Raw genomic sequence first — 15217 nt, 5'->3', positions numbered from 1 at the left:
CGGCTGATCCTGCAGCATTTCATGAGCTGCAAATCTGAAGAGGAATCCATGCTGCCTGCCCTGCTGTGTGCCATGGAAAGAAAGAATTCAAGACTGATGTTGGCTTTCATGGAGCAGCTGCACACGGTGGACCATCACTATTGGGCTCGGGAGGCAAGCACTGAGTGGTGGAATCGGATTGTGAAGCAGGTATGGGATGATGAGCAGTGGCTGCAGAACTTCTGTATGCACAAAGTCATCTTCCATGAATTGTGTGCGAGACTCATCCCCATCCTGAGGCTCAAGGACACCAGAATCAGAGCTGCCCTAACTGTGGGAAAGCATGTGGTGATCGCTTTCTGGAAGCTGGCAGACTGCTACCAGTCAGTCACAGATTAGTTTGGAGTTGGGAAGTCCACATGGGGGTTGCGATGATGCAAGCATGCAGGGCCATTAATCACCTCCTGCTATGAAGGACAGTGACTCTGGGCAACGTGCAGGAAATGGTGGCTGTGCAGCAATGGGATTCCCTAACTGCGGCGGGGCGATAGATGGCATGCGTATCCCAACTCTGGCCACAGACCATCTTGTGATGGAATACGTCAACCGAAATGGCTTTTTCTCTATGGTATTGCAGATGCTGGTGGATCAATGATGTCATTTAACTGACATTAGTGCAGAGTGGTTAGGGAAGGTTCATGACACCTGCATCTTGAGGAACACTCGCTTGTATAGAAAGTTTCATACAGGGACTTTCTTTCCAGATCAGAAGATCCTAACAGGGGATGTGGAAAAGCCGCTACTGATCTTGAGACCCAGCCTACCTCTTACTCCAGCCTTACACAGGAAACCTTGCCAGCAGCAAGGAGCACTTCAACAACAGGCTCAGAAGGTGTAGAATGTGCATTTTGTAGTTTAAAGGGTTGCTGGTGTTGCCTTTTTGGCCAGTTAGACCTCAGTGAGGAAAATATTCCCCTGGTCATAGCAGCCTTATGTGCTTTGCATAACATTTGTGAAGCCAAGGGGGAAATGTTTCCTTAGGGGTGGAGCATCAAGATGGATCCACCTGGTGGCTGATATTAAAGAGCCAGAGTTGTTAGAGAGGCTCAACTGGGGGCTATTCAATTCAGGGAGGCTTTGAAGCAGCATTTTGACAATGAGTGCCAATAATGTATCTTTCTGTAATGCATTCAGCCAGGCATTATTTACTTGCCACCTTGAATGACCCTTGTAATGATTCCTGCCTGAGCATTAATTGTAGTCGGCAAATGTGCCAATTGCCGTTATAAATGATTTTCTGCTGCAATCAAACGTGTATGGGTCACAAATAAAGAATCACTGTGTTTGCAAGACTAAATTTTTATTAAAAACCAATACCCACATTAACCTTTCTTACAAGGGACATGACAATGAGCAGCACTCTCTGAAATGAAGAAAAGGAGGACTTGTGGCACCCTAGAGACTAACAAATTTATTTGAGCATAAGCTTTCATGAGCTACAGCTCACTTCATCGAAAGCTTATGATCAAATAAATTTGTTAGTCTCTAAGGTGCCACAAGTCCTCCTTTTCTTTTTGCGGATACAGACTAACATGTCTGCTACTCTGAAACCTCTCTGAAATGAGGATCTCACAGCTGGGTGTAAGTCTAGCTGTCATTATGCAAAATATCTCCACGTCCGGGAACGTGCAAGGAATGAGTTTGGGGAGAGCAAGGAGTGCAGTTTTGTACGGGCTGCAGAGGGCGTCAAGCATGCATTTGTTCCGACTACAGCGCAGTCAGAGACCCGAGCATCTCTGATTCATCCACTCCTGCCCCGTTTCCTCTCCTGGCTATCCATTTCCACAGGCACCGGTCAGCACCCACCGGCAGCTCCCCGCGGCCCCCCCGGCTCACCTCCGCTCCACCTCTGCCTCCTCCCCTGAGTGCACCGCCGCTGCTCCGCTTCTCCCCCCTCTCTCCTACTCCAATGCCACGGCAAGCCTGGGAGCAGGAGGGAGGGGGGAGAAGTGGAGCGGCAGCGGCACGCTCGGAGAACGAGGCGGAGGCAGAGCGGAGGTGAGCTGGGGCGGGGAGCAGTTCCTCTGCCCCACATTAACAAACTTTTCTGCAGTTCCCCTACTGCATAGCTGCACCGGGGAATGAGAAGCAGATGCAAACAATACCTAGTGTTAATGTCAATCCCTTCTCCCATGTGCACCATGTAACAAAATAAAGGACACCTCTGTCTCATGTATCTGTGCACTATCAAAGCAAAATGAGTACTTACTGGAGCTCCCCTCTCCTGCTTCAGGCACACCAGAGCTGGACTGCTGGGACTGGCTAGACCCTTCTGGAACCAAAAAGAGGTCCTGTCTCAGCACACGACTGGACGAGCCTGTCATCTGTCCCACATCCTCCTCCAAGTCAACCTCATTGTCTACTGCTTCGTCCTCAGGGTTGACTCTAGTGGCTGCTGTCTCCAATCCCCCCGAAGTAGCTACAGGGCTCTTGGCGGTGGAGGTGGGGTTGCCGCCAAGGATGGCATGCAGCTCCTTATAGAAGCGGCATGTCTTTAGCACTGCACCAGAGTGACAGTTGGCTTCCCTTGCCTTCTGGTATGCCTTCCTCAGCTCCTTGATCTTAGAATGGCACTGCTGTGTGTCCCTTTTGTGCCTCTTGAGCAATCTGTCCGTAGCTATCATAGTTCTTTGGTAATCTCCCTCCTTCCTGAGAAGTTTCCTGGGATGCTGCTTTGACATTACAGGGTCAGGTGATCATGTCACCTGGTGCTGGACACCATCTTGGGCTTCTAGTATTTTTCCACTAAAAGGGGGTGGGGGTCAAGCTGGGAAACAAAGGATTCCCACCATATTCAAATCCTATTTAAGTTTGGGGAATGAGTTAATCTAGGCTCTTCTCCACTGCCTCCCCACCCAAGAAGGAAGACTGCTGAAAACACCTGAAGAAACAAAGGAACTAAACTGGGGGGGAGAGGCTGAGTCCAGGTGAAAAAGGTCTAGCCTGTGAAAGGAATAGCTGGAGATTTAAGCTGCTAGCAATTCAGCTTACCTTCAAGAAACCCTGCAACCTGCATAAAACACGTTTAGGGTAAGAATTTGTTACTATTAACCAGTTAATTTAGTGTATTAAGCTTAGTTTGCATGTTTTGTTTTATTTGCTGAGTAATGTATTTGCTGAGTAACAGTGTGCCAAAGGATGCGTGACTGTTTACATCTGCTGAAGAATTAGTAGGGGAAGCAAAAGTTGATGGGAACCTGGGAGGCAGTGACCATGAGATGGTTGAATTCAGGACCCTGCCACAGGGGAAGAAAGGAGAGCAGCGGAATATGGACCCTGGACTTCAGAAAAGCAGATTTTGACAACCTCAGGGATCTGATGGTCAGGATCCCCTGGGAGAATAACATGGGGAGGAAAGGAGTCCAGGAGAGCTGGCTGTATTTTAAAGAATCCTTATTGAGATTACAGGGACAAACTATCCAGATGGAGTGCCCATCTTTAAAAAAGGTAGGAGGATTCTGGGAACTACAGGCCAGTCAGCCTCACCTCAGTCCCTGGAAAAATCATGGAGCAGGTCCTCAAGGAGCACTTAGAGGAGAGGAAAGTGATCAGGAACAGTCAGTATGGATTCACCAAGGGCAAGTCACGCCTGAGTAATCTAATTGCCTTCTATGACGTGATAACTGGCTCTGTGGATGAGGGGAAAGCAGTGGACGTGTTGTTCCTTGACTTTAGTAAAGCTTTTGACATGGTCTCCCACATTATTCTTGCCAGTAAGTTAAAGAAGTATGGGCTGGATGAATGGACGATAAGGTGGATAGAAAGCTGGCTAGATTGTCAGGCTCAACGGGTAGTGTCAATGGCTCGATGTCTAGTTGGCAGCCGGTATCAAGTGGAGTGCCCCAAGAGTCGGTCCTCAGGCCAGTTCTGTTGAATATCTTCATTAATGATCTGGAGGATGGTGTGGATTGCATCCTCAGCAAGTTTGCAGATGACATTAAACTGGGAGGAGAGATAGATATGCTGAAAGGTAGGGATAGATTACAGAGGGACCTAGACAAATTAGACGATTGGGCCAAAAGAAATCTGATGAGGTTCAACAAGGACAAGTGCAGAATCCTGCACTTAGGACTGAAGAATCCCATGCAGATCCCATGTAGTCCCCGCTACAGACTAGGGTCCGAATGGTTGGCAGCAGTTCAACAGAAAAGGACCTAGGGGTTACAGTGGATGAGAAGCTGGATACGAGTCAACAGTGTGGCCTTGTGGCCAAGAAGGCCAATGGCATTTTGGGATGTATAAGTAGGGGCACTGCCAGCAGATCAAGGGAAGTGATTATTTCCCTCTATTCGGCACTGGTGAGGCTACACCTGGAGTATTGCATCCAGTTTTGGGCCCCCCACTACAAAAAGGATGTGGACAAATTGGAGAGAGTCCAGCGGAGGGCAACAAAATGATTAGGGGCTGGGGCACATGACTTCTGTGGAGAGGCTGAGGGAACTGGGATTGTTTAGTCCGCAGAAGAGAAGAATGAGGGGGGATTTGATAGCTGCTTTCAACTACCTGAAAGGGGGCTTGCAAAGAGGATGGATCAGTGGTAGCAGATGACAGAACGAGGAGTAATGGTCTCAAGTTGCAGTGGGGGAGGTTTAGGTTGGATATTAGGAAAAACTTTCACTAGGAGGGTGTGAAACACTGGAATGCATTATCTAGGGAGGTGGTGGAATCTCCTTCCTTAGAAGTTTTTAAGATCAGGCTTGACAAAGCCCTGGCTGGTATGATTTAGTTGGGGATTGGTCCTACTTTGAGGAGGGGTTTGGACTAGATGACCTCCTGAGGTCCCTTCCAACCCTGATATTCTATGTGCTTTGATCTGTTTGCTATTCCTTATAATCAATCAAAATCTATTCTTTGTAGTTTATAAACTTGCTTTTTGTTTATTCTAAAACCAGTTTGTGTAATTCATAACTTGGGGGGGCAAAAAGCTGTGTATATCTTCCTCCACATTGAGGGAGGGAGCGAATTTCATGAGCTTATGTTGTATAGACTTCTGTGCAGCGCAAGGCAATACAGTTTTGGCTTTACTCTCCAAAGGGGGTGTGACTTGAATGCTGAGCAATTTCCTAGCTGAGTCTTCCCAAGGATAGCTGATTGAGGACTCTGATTCTATATCTGGGTGTGTTCCTACCTGTGTGTCTATGCTGGAGAGCCTGGCTCAACAAAACAGTGTAAGGGAGCCCAGGCTGGTGGAGCAGGCGGGCTCAGTGAAACCCTAGCATATCAGGTGGCACCCCAGAATGGGGGACAACCCCTCAGTGATTATCATGAACAATGACTAAAGAGAGTCATGTTTCGGGTCTAGATGTGACTTGCACAGAATGTTATACTTAAACAGTAACGAACACACACTGTTTTCTGGGGCAAAATGGCTGGAGACTTTTGAAGTGATTTTGTCTATGTGTAATTTATGTACGTGGTTGGTTGTTGTACTGGGATTGTGCTAAAAACTCCCCTACTCAGCATTACCAATCCCAGGCATTCAAAATTCGTGAGTTGGGTCCCCCCCAAAATCACAAAAATGGCTTAAAATAATTAAAAATAATAACTTTGGGGTTCTTTTTATTTGCCTTCTAGCTTTTGAGCCTTTAGAGATCATATATTCCATCTTTTCCTCTTAATCAGGGAGAGTAAAAATTTAAATATTTTTTTTTTAAAAATGAGAGCTGAGATTCTCACATAATCCTATGACTCCAGATGCTGGGACTTTAAGAAAAATGCCAAATATTATGAGATTTGCAATAAAATCATGAGAGTAGCAACTATGCTGGATTTGTTATGGGAACATGGCCATCCAATATTAAAGATGAAGGGAGAATGTCCAATTAATTAACTTTTGAATTGGTTACATAAAGATTTTGCAATTCAGTAGAACAAAGCTCTTCCTGTAACGATCACTTGAGTGGTATCAGCAAGGTTCTATGAAAATCAAGTTGCACACAGTATGCTGTATTTAAAATCAAGTCATAACTGGGGAAAAAAGGATAATTGACAATGATTCTTCTCTGTTTTGGACATATAAAATAATAAGTTTTATGTTATCATATACTCCGATCCTGCAGTGGACTGTATGTGGGCAGACTGCTGTCATAGGTGGAGCCCTGTCAGGTTTCATGCAGCGGTAGCAGTCTGTGCACATGGTCTATACGACAGAGTTAGGTCGATGTAAGGCAGTTTACATCATCTACACTACAATGTTGCTCTGGCTGATGTAAGTTGCCCACTACACTGACCTAATAACTCCATTGCTGTGAGAGACGTAGCACTTAAGTCGAAGCAGTTAAGTTGACAAAGTGTCAGTGCCAGTGCGTTGACTATTCCAGCTGCCAGGAGCTGGCAGTTGGAGCCTCGCCACCTATGTCTGACAGCTGGATGCCATCCGGGCTGACACCTGGAGCCTTGGTGCCTGGGGTTGACAGTGAGGCTTGGGGCTGTCAGCCCTGGGTGGCAGGGCACTGGGTGTCAGGCCCGCACAAGGCGGCAGGGCTCCAGGTGTCAGTGCCCCAAGCGTTCCTGGTGAAGCATACCACAGACAGAAGAGTGTAATGTGGACGTGAAGAGCCAATTTAATTACTGCAGTGGGTAATTTAAGTCTACTTAATTTTGTAGCGTGATCTGTTGTCGCATCAGGGCGACAGCATAGCAAATTAAATGTCAGATTTTCTGAAATTCCACTTATCATAGTAACATGAAAGGGACTTTAACATTTGCTTTGGTTTCTACAGGGAAACCACGCTGGCACAATAATTCTTGTCATTACATTAGTTTAACTTTTCATAATTAAATTCTATAAACTAATGAAGACTTGTGCTTATGTGTTAAACTTCATTTTACACTACTGTGTACTGAGGCAATTCTCCCTGGTGACCAGTAGATGGCACTTGAGTACACACTGAAAAGGAGACATGAAGGTTTAAGGAATTTTATTTCAGATTGAAATTTTATATCTGTGCAAAAATAACTTTTTGAACAGGAACGCAAGTATAAACTATATTATACACATGTGCATTAAATCCCAAACCAGCAAGCTTATCTGTACAAGCCTGCCCTTTGCACCACATGAAGTGCAATTGAAGGTTAGGGAGTCTGAAGTGCGAAAGTCTACCACATTTGGATCTAATTGTAGGATCATGGCCTAAAACATGATCCACTTGTATGACCATAAACATGTGTACTACTTGCACTGCGAGTCTGGTAAGTATACTTATTCATTTTACAGATGGACACACTTCAGGCATACAGTGAAATACAAGATAAAATATCACTTCTGCCTGCAGTACGTAGGCCAGATGGCTAAATCCCTGCTTTCAAAGTCCAGGAATGTGTTGTTCCACATAGAAACTTGTATTTTCCTTTCTACAGTAAGGTTTATTCTTTTAAAATAATGAAATTATCATATAGGAGACAGTCAGTTCAAAATTTTGTCAATAAAAAAAAATAATTTAAAAGCTGTTTCCAGTGCTTTCACCACCCTGGGTAAGGTTCTGGGCTACAACTGTAAGGCCTGGTCTAAACACAGATTTTTGGACTGGTACAACTAAGTCTGTTAGGGGTGTAGTCCCCACCCAAATAATTATGCTGGTACAGTCCCTACTGTGGACATAGTTATACCAGCATAGTTCATTCGTCTTGACTTATGGAAAGAAGACATAGGAGGGTGATATTGCTTTAACTATACTGGGATAGTTGCTATTGTGTATAGACAAGCAGTAAGAGGACCAGTACAGAACCCACCTAGGAATAGTGGGGGGTTATGGTATGGTGGCAGTCACCTTTCCATCCTCTCAATCCTGGTCTGATTCAGGGCTCACAGCATACTTTAGGCAATGAGGGATTCCTGCCTAAATTACAGTAGCCTCCCCAGACTGTGCTGTGGGCTGCAGTGCTGCCTGGAATCTCTGAAATGTTGCAGTACCATCTTGGCATGCCCCTCTCACCTCCCACACCAGGGCTAGCCCCAGGGTGCTGGCAGGACAGATTTATTACTGTCTATCACAGTGATATGCCAGAGGAATTCTCCCCTGGTAGGAACAAAGGTGTTTAGGGCCCCTTAGCACTTCTCTGGCCCTTTCACCTGGTTTACAGGATCCAGGATGGGGTGACCCATGCTGTTCCCCCCACATGTTTTTTTTTTTAACACTGATTTATTTTTGAAGACTTTCTTCAGCCCAACTTCACAGGTTTCAGAGTAGCAGCCGTGTTAGTCTGTATTCGCAAAAAGAAAAGGAGTACTTGTGGCACCTTAGAGACTAACAAATTTATAGAGCATAAGCTTTCGTGAGCTACAGCTCACTTCATCGGATGCATTTGGTGGAAAAAACAGAGGAGAGATTTATATACACACACACAGAGAACATGAAACAATGGGTTTATCATACACACTGTAAGGAGAGTGATCACTTAAGATAAGCCATCACCAACAGCAGGGGGGGGAAGGAGGAAAACCTTTCATGGTGACAAGCAGGTAGGCTAATTCCAGCAGTTAACAAGAATATCAGAGGAACAGTGGGGGGTGGGGTGGGAGGGAGAAATACCATGGGGAAATAGTTTTACTTTGTGTAATGACTCATCCATTCCCAGTCTCTATTCAAGCCTAAGTTAATTGTATCCAGTTTGCAAATTAATTCCAATTCAGCAGTCTCTCGTTGGAGTCTGTTTTTGAAGCTTTTTTGTTGAAGTATAGCCACTCTTAGGTCTGTGATCGAGTGACCAGAGAGATTGAAGTGTTCTCCAACTGGTTTTTGAATGTTATAATCTTGACGTCTGATTGTGTCCATTCATTCTTTTACGTAGAGACTGTCCAGTTTGGCCAATGTACATGGCAGAGGGGCATTGCTGGCACATGATGGCATATATCACATTGGTAGATGCGCAGGTGAACGAGCCTCTGATAGTGTGGCTGATGTGATTAGGCCCTATGATGGTATCCCCTGAATAGATATGTGGACAGAGTTGGCAACGGGCTTTGTTGCAAGGATAGGTTCCTGAGTTAGTGGTTCTGTTGTGTGTGTGGTTGCTGGTGAGTATTTGCTTCAGATTGGGGGGCTGTCTGTAAGCAAGGACTGGTCTGTCTCCCAAGATCTGAGAGAGCGATGGCTCGTCATTCAGGATAGGTTGTAGATCCTTGATGATGCGTTGGAGGGGTTTTAGTTGGGGGCTGAAGGTGATGGCTAGTGGCGTTCTGTTGTTTTCTTTGTTGGGCCTGTCCTGTAGTAGGTGACTTCTGGGTACTCTTCTGGCTCTGTCAATCTGTTTCTTCACTTCAGCAGGTGGGTACTGTAGTGTAGGAATGCATGATAGAGATCTTGTAGGTGTTTGTCTCTGTCTGAGGGGTTGGAGCAAATGCGGTTATATCGTAGCGCTTGGCTGTAGACAATGGATCGAGTGGTATGATCTGGATGAAAGCTAGAGGCATGTAGGTAGGAATCGCGGTCAGTAGGTTTCCGATATAGGGTGGTGTTTATGTGACCATCGCTTATTAGCACCGTAGTGTCCAGGAAGTGGATCTCTTGTGTGGACTGGTCCAGGCTGAGGTTGATGGTGGGATGGAAATTGTTGAAATCATGGTGGAATTCCTCAAGAGCTTCTTTTCCATGGGTCCAGATGATGAAGATGTCATCAATGTAGCGCAAGTAGAGTAGGGGCATTAGGGAACGAGAGCTGAGGAAGCGTTGTTCTAAGTCAGCCATAAAAATGTTGGCATACTGTGGGGCCATGCGGGTACCCATCGCAGTGCCGCTGATTTGAAGGTATACATTGTCACCAAATGTGAAATAGTTATGGGTCAGGACAAAGTCACAAAGTTCTGCCACCAGGTTAGCCGTGACAGTATCGGGGATACTGTTCCTGACGGCTTGTAGTCCATCTTTGTGTGGAATGTTGGTGTAGAGGGCTTCTACATCCATAGTGGCTAGGATGGTGTTTTTAGGAAGATCACCAATGGACTGTAGTTTCCTCAGGAAATCGGTGGTGTCTCGAAGATAGCTGGGAGTGCTGGTAACGAAGGGCCTGAGGAGGGAGTCTACATAGCCAGACAATCCTGCTGTCAGGGTGCCAATGCCTGAGATGATGGGGCGTCCAGGATTTCCAGGTTTATGGATCTTGGGTAGCAGATAGAATACCCCAGGTCCTGGCTCCAGGGGTGTGTCTGTGCGGATTTGTTCTTGTGCTTTTTCAGGGAGTTTCTTGAGCAAATGCTGTAGTTTCTTTTGGTAACTCTCAGTGGGATCAGAGGGTAATGGCTTGTAGAAAGTGGTGTTGGAGAGCTGCCTAGTAGCCTCTTGTTCATACTCTGACCTATTCATGATGACGACAGCACCTCCTTTGTCAGCCTTTTTGATTATGATGTCAGAGTTGTTTCTGAGGCTGTGGATGGCACTGTGTTCTGCATGGCTGAGGTTATGGGGTAAGCGATGCTGCTTTTCCACAATTTCAGCTCGTGCACGTCGGCGGAAGCAGTCTATGTAGAAATCCAGGCTGCTGTTTCGACCTTCAGGAGGAGTCCACCTAGAATCCTTCTTTTTGTAGTGTTGGCAGGAAGGTCTCTGTGGGTTAATATGTTGGTCAGAGGTGTGTTGGAAATATTCCTTGAGTCTGAGACGTCGAAAATAGGATTCTAGGTCACCACAGAACTGTATCATGTTCGTGGGGGTGGAGGGGCAAAAGGAGAGGCCCCGAGATAGGACAGATTCTTCCGCTGGGCTAAGAGTATAGTTGGATAGATTAACAATATTGCTGGGTGGGTTACGGGAACCATTGTTGTGGCCCCTTGTGGCATATAGTAGTTTAGATAGCTTAGTGTCCTTTTTCTTTTGTAGAGAAGCAAAGTGTGTTTTGTAAATGGCTTGTCTAGTTTTTGTCTGCATCACTTTTTATAAGAACAGCAAGGATGGAGCACTTTGTACTGAAGTGAAAGTGTCAAATTGCTGTCAAGCCATCAAGATTCTTCAGTCCTCAAGTCTGCTATGATTAATGCAGTCCTGGAATGAGCTCAGATACTACAGTGATGAGGGTGATATAAGAACCAGAATAGAATAGCATTCTGAGTTTAGCATAGATTGGGGGACAGGAGACCTGATTTCTGTACACAGCCCTGCCACATACTCCCTGCTGCCGTGCCCCCTCCATAAAATGTGGTTAGTAGATTACCTCTTTGAGGTTATGTATTGTTAAATTCACCAATGTTCATAAAGTATTTTGAGAATCCCAGATAGAAGGTGCTAAATGACTGCAAAGTTTTATAATCTTTCTCTGGACCTATTAACCTAAGGATCAGAATATATACCTTTCAGTGCAAAACAACCGATAAAGTATAAAACATTAATAAACACCAATACATATTGAAAGCCTAGCAATATAAGGTTTAGAGGTATATTTTCATCTTGGGGGGTAGGATGGACAAGTGTAACTTCCAGTTCCATTAACTGGAAATAGGCATGTCAAAGTGACAATATGCTCTTGTGCTAAATTAGTGACCTAGCTTCTACAAAATATATGCAGATGATCTTCAGTTGAAAAAAAAAAAAATTGTGTGCATATGAATTGAATGCTCATGCAGGGTGCCAGATAGACACTGCTAGAGAGTGATATCCTATATTTTTCCACAGAAAAGCTAAAGTATAGTCAGGAGAAGTGCACACTTCCTTTCAGTGTACCAAACATCTGACCTAGAAGGCCCATCAGCATAGGTGAGATGGTAGTTCAGTCTCTGAGCCTTTTGTGAGATTGCCAGTAGTGTGCCAATTATAGCAGTGGCAGTTTTTTGTTTTGAAGACAAATTTTTCAAAGCTCCTAAATCAGTTAGGTGCCAAAATCCCATTTTCAAAAGAGCCACAAATTCAAATTTTCAGAGTGACTAAAGATGCATTTAAGTGCCCAGTAGAATTTTCAAAAGTGCTTTTCAATAGGAGTTAGGAACCTAACCTGCTTAGTTGCTTTTGAAAATCCCACTAGCCACCCATCTGCAACTTTAGGTACCTCAATGTCTTTGAAAAATCTGATCCTAAAGCACTCAATCCCACTGACTTTCAATGAGACATAGGCTCCTAAGTGCTTAGGTGCTTTTGAAATTTTTTCCTGAGGACACTTGGACTGAGACCACCAAATAGCCATCAGATAAGTAACTGTTTTTAGTAACTGTTGACCTGGAGCCTGATCTGGCATTGCTTATGCTAAACACTTCCATAACTAGAGTAAAAATTCTGAATGTTCAAGAAATGCAGAACAGCGCTCCTGGATTAGATTTGAACAGAAATCTGGAAGTAAGACGCTCAGTAATCCCATTTCCTCTCACCTAAAGCATCCAGCTCCCCCTAACCTCAGCTTTGTGTGTCTAATGAAATACAGTAATAATTTTGATTTTTCAGGAGTTTTACATTTTAAAATGAGTAATATTTGTATATTTTTTCTTTTTATTTTGCAGTGCTCTATCTTTTGAGAGCTCACTGTAGTAGTATAGCAATATTTTGTTTTCTGTATCCACTCTGCTGTTGCCAGGCAACTAAATACTAATACCAATTTCCATAACCCATTGTTTGGATTATATTAATATGCAGGCATTAGTGTGGTAATATAACCAATCACAAACAAGGATCTCCTGAATGGCTGCCTCATTTCCTAATGCTGCTTGAAGCTGCTACTGAGTGAGCTACTGTATATTATCTAGTATTAAATAAGATGTAGAAATGTTAGCACCAAGAAAAATATGACTTTACATACCCTGAGATCATCTTGATTTACTGAAAACAGAAGAGCATTCAAGGATAGAGAAGGTAGTGTGGTTAGAGGTTTAGTGTGACAGAGCATTATTATTATTATGAGCAATAATTTTAAATGTAGGATGCCATGTTAAAAATGATTTTTGTGATAATGTGTGCCCTAGTAATTTTACAGTCCCACTGATAAATCTAAAAGTGTTTGGCCACCTGTACAGAAACTATTTCTGGGAAAGCTTCCAAAGCTGTGGTGACCATCTTCTTTCCGATAGTATTGAGGCAGATTTTCAGAGGCATAGATGGTAGTTAGGCACCTAACTCATGCTCATTTCCAATGACAATTAACAGCCATTTGTGCCTTTGAAAATCTCCCTCATATAAAATAATTTAATGTGGATTTTTTTTTTAATCAGAAAGCTGTCTTTGAAAAAGGCTAGGATATAGGAAATAGGGTTAGAATAGGGGATTGGCAATCAATAAAACTAGGGAAATACAACCTAGATGGAGCTACTATAAGGTGGGTGCATAACTGGTTGGAAAACCATTCCCAGAGAATAGTTATCAATGGTTCACAGTCAAGCTGGAAGGCTGTATCAAGTGGAGTCTCGCAGGGATCAGTTCTGGGTCTGGGTTCTGTTCAATATCTTATCAATGATTTAGATAATGGCACAGAAAGTACACTTACAAAATTTCTGGATGATCCCAAGCTGGGAGGGGTTGCAAGTGCCTTGGAGGATAGGATTAAAATTCAGAATGGTCTGGACAAACAGGAGAAATGGTCTGAAGAAAGTAGCTTGAAATTCAGTAAGGAAAAATGCAAAGTACTCCACTTAGGAAGGAACAATCAGTTGCACACATACAAAATGGGAAATGACTGCCTAGGAAGGAGTACTGCAGAAAGGGATGTGAGGTCATAGTGGATCACAGGCTAAATATGAGCCAACAATGTAATACTGTTGCAAAAAAAGCAAACAGCATTCTGGGATATATTAGCAGGAGTGTTGTAAGCAAGGCAGGAAAAGTAATTCTTCCATTCTACTCGATGCTGATTAGGCCTTAACTGGAGTATTGTGTCTAGTTCTGGGTGCCACATTTTGGGAAAGATATGGACAAACTGGAGAAAGTCCAGAGAAGAGCAACAAAAATGATTAAAGGTCTAGAAAACAAGATCTGTGAGGGAAGATTGAAAAAACTGGGTTTGTTTAGTTTGGAGAAGAGAAGACCAAGAAGGGACATAACAGTTTTTTCAAGTACATAAAAGTTTGTTTCAAGGAGGAGAGAGAAAAACTATTCTCCTTAACCTCTGAAGATAGGACAAGAAGCAATGGGCTTAAATTGCAGCAAGGGCGGTTTAGGTTGGACATGAGGAATAACTTCCTAGGGTCAGGATGGTTAAGCAATGGAATAAATTACACAGGGAGATTGTGGAATCTCCATCACTGGAGATTTTAAAGAGCAGATTAGACAAACACCTGTCAGGGATGATCTAGATAATATTTAGTCCTGTCATGAGTGCAGGGGACTGGATTAGATGACCTCTCGCGGTTCCTTGCAGTCCTATGATTCTATGGGTCTATGATTCCTACTTTCTATTCCCAATGTTGCCACTTGCTCTGTGAACTTGGGCCCATATTTTCAAGTGGGCTCTAATTTTGTGTGTCTTTATTTTTATGTGCCCAACTTGAGACACTAGATTTTCAGAGATGTAATATTGTATTTCAAGGAACAATTAAGAAGTTTATATGTCTGAGGTGGTGTTAGGATATCCTCCTAAAATCAGTCATTAATTCAAGATTAATTGCATTATTTTGTGTAGGAATACCAAGATGGGAGGGATCAGCAAGGAAAGCTACCTTATTGAGGTCAGAACATGTAGGGATAAAGTGAGACAGGCTAAAAGTCAAGTAGAGTTGGACCTTGCAAAGGGAATTAAAACCAATAGTAAAAGGTTCTATAGCCATATAAATAAGAAGAAAACTAAGAAAGAAGAAGTGGGGCCGCTAAACACTGAGGATGGAGTGGAGGTTAAAGATAATCTAGGCATGGCCCAATATCTAAACAAATACTTTGCCTCAGTCTTTAATAAGGCTAAAGAGGATCTTAGGGATAATGGTAGCATGACAAATGGGAATGAGGATATGGAGGTAGATATTACCATATCTGAGGTAGAAGCGAAACTGAAACAGCTTAATGGGACTAAATCGGGGGGCCCAGATAATCTTCATCCAAGAATATTAAAGGAATTGGCACCTGAAATTGCAAGCCCATTAGCAAGAATTATTAATGAATCTGTAAACTCAGGAGTTGTACCGAATGATTGGAGAATTGCTAATATAGTTCCTATTTTTAAGAAAGGAAAAAAACGTGATCCAGCTAACTACAGGCCAGTTAGTTTGACATCTGTAGTATGCAAGGTCCTGGAAAAAATTTTGAAGGAGAAATTAGTTAAGGACATTGAAGTCAATGGT

This window comes from Dermochelys coriacea, chromosome 1 (assembly GCF_009764565.3).
Source record: "Dermochelys coriacea isolate rDerCor1 chromosome 1, rDerCor1.pri.v4, whole genome shotgun sequence".
Lineage (NCBI taxonomy): Eukaryota > Metazoa > Chordata > Testudines > Dermochelyidae > Dermochelys > Dermochelys coriacea.
The sequence above is the reverse complement of the archived record's forward strand: the minus strand, read 5'-3'. Positions refer to the sequence as shown.